General features: G+C 47.4%; 1 protein-coding gene across 1 annotated transcript in view; it reads right to left on the minus strand.

The window, feature by feature from the left end:
* Window positions 1–2,500, minus strand: part of LOC115356822 (thyrotropin-releasing hormone-degrading ectoenzyme-like) — a gene marked incomplete at its 5' end in the record, with an annotated part of 31,709 nt that overhangs the window by 5,584 nt on the left and 23,625 nt on the right. The window lies entirely within an intron of this gene.

Consider the following 2,500-nt stretch of genomic DNA (forward strand, 5'->3'; position numbering starts at 1 on the left):
GACTGAGGAACGTGAGCTGTCAGTCCTGCACCTGCAGAGCGGGCCAGCGGGCAGGACGTCCCGCGGGACTCGGCCGTCCAGCCGTCAGAGCTTCAACCTGCTGAACGAGCCGAGACGCTCGCCTGCTCTGCTCCCCTTCCTCACCTCTGATCGCCCACATGCTGCTGCTCCTTTCTGCCTCCTGTCGTCCATCTTACTATCGTCTGGTCTCAGGACATTTTGGCTTTGAACAGTCTGTGAAGGTGATCTGAGATCTGCTCATGTCCACCTGAATTTTACATAATTTATGCAAATTATGCTAATGAGGAGAGGTCACATGACTGCGGCGTGGTAATGGATGAACATGGACTTAGTCTCTCAGATCACCTTTACAAACTAACTAGAAGCGAAATTACAGACATTTCCAGATTTTGTTGATTAATTATCTCATTATGCTAATTACTCAAATTACCCAGCATGCAACTCTCAGCCGCTAGGTTGAATTTCATCCACTGAGCCTGCAGACGACGTGTCACTCATAAAAGTTCAAAGGAAACAACGGTGCTGGGTTTCATAAAGACTGTGCAGGGGTTTCCAGTGTAGGCCATTATGATAAACATTCATATTTTTATATTTTTATATTTTTATATTGTTGTCTCAGCTCTGTGTGGTGAAGTCTGAACAGAACAGAGCGCCGCTTATTTTTAGCTGCAGCCTTCATTAAACTGCAGGATCAATTTACACTGACCTGCCTCTCTCTCTCTCTCTCTCTCTCTCTCTCTCTCTCTCTCTCTCTCTCTCTCTCTGTCTCTCTCTCTCAGTAACTTTTCTCTTCCCACAGTCTCATGGTGGTGAAACCATTTCCTCTGTGACCAATCGATGAGTGTTGGTGTGGTAGACTTTCTGGACGTGTGTGTGTGTGTGTGTGAGAGAGAGCAAGAGAGAGAGAAAGAGAGAGCAAGCAAGCAAGTGAATGTATGTGTGTGTGGTGTGTGTGTATGTGTGTGTGAGAGAGAGAGCGATAGCTATCTGAACATGCAGTGATGCCAGTCTGATTGAAGGAGTGTTTACTGTGGCTGGAAAATCAATACCACACACACACACACACACACACACACACACACACACACACATTGCCTAATTTTCAAGAAATGTGTGTGTGTGTATGGTTGTGTGTGTGTGTGTGTGTGTGGTGTGTGTATCTGCTCTGCTGGTTGTTGCTCATGTTGTTTATCTGTCTACATGTTGACCTGTGGGTCAGTGAACATGTCAGTCAGGCAGGTCGTGTGAGAGGCGGTCATGTGACAAGCCGCCCGCGGTCATGTGACACGCCGCCCGCGGTCATGTGACACGCCGCCCGCGGTCATGTGACACGCTCACAGCTCCAGAGTGGGAGGTTTTCCAGACAGAACCCCAGCAGATGGTGAACAGGCAGTGTGTATCACACTGTTACCACAAGGTGGCGCTAAAAACAAACACACAGCAAACTGAAGCTGCACAGTTTGTGGTTTCCTCTGCGCTACTAAAAGATCATATGAGTGTAAAACACATCTGGAGCAGATCCCCCCAGTTAGTCCTGGACTAAGACTCCTGTTAGTCCTGGACTAAGACTCCTGTTAGTCCTGGATTACAACCCCAGTTAGTCCTGGACTAAGACTCATGTTAGTCCTGGACTAAGACTCCTGTTAGTCCTGGACTAAGACTCCTGTTAGTCCTAGACTAAGACTCCTGTCAGTTCAGGATTACCACCCCAGTTAGTCCTGGACTAAGCCTCCTGTAAGTCCTGAAGTAAGACTCCTGTTAGTCCTGGACTAAGACTCATGTTAGTCCTGGACTAAGACTCATGTTAGTCCTGGATTACAACCCCAGTTAGTCCTGGACTAAGACTCATGTTAGTCCTGGACTAAGACTCCTGTTAGTCCTGGACTAAGACTCCTGTTAGTCCTGGACTAAGACTCATGTTAGTCCTGGACTAAGACTCCTGTTAGTCCTGGACTAAGACTCCTGTTAGTCCTGGACTAAGACTCCTGTTAGTTCTGGATCACCACTCCAGTTAGTCCTGGACTAAGACTCCTGTTAGTCCTGGACTAAGACTCCTGTTAGTTCTGGATTACCACCCCAGTAAGTCCTGGACTAAGACTCCTGTTAGTCCTGGACTAAGACTACTGTTAGTCTTGGACTAAGACTCCTGTTAGTCCTGGACTAAGACTCCTGTTAGTTCTGGATTACCACCCCAGTTAGTCCTGGACTAAGCCTCCTGTTAGTCCTGGACTAAGACTCCTGTTAGTCCTGGACTAAGACTCCTGTTAGTCCTGGACTAAGACTCATGTTAGTCCTGGACTAAGACTCATGTTAGTCCTGGATTACAACCCCAGTTAGTCCTGGACTAAGACTCATGTTAGTCCTGGACTAAGACTCCTGTAAGTCTTGGACTAAGACTCCTGTTAGTCCTGGACTAAGACTCCTGTTAGTTCTGGATTACCACCCAAGTTAGTCCTGGACTAAGCCTCCTTTTAGTCCT

Source organism: Myripristis murdjan, unplaced genomic scaffold (assembly GCF_902150065.1).
Source record: "Myripristis murdjan unplaced genomic scaffold, fMyrMur1.1, whole genome shotgun sequence".
In the NCBI taxonomy this organism is placed as follows: Eukaryota; Metazoa; Chordata; class Actinopteri; order Holocentriformes; family Holocentridae; genus Myripristis; species Myripristis murdjan.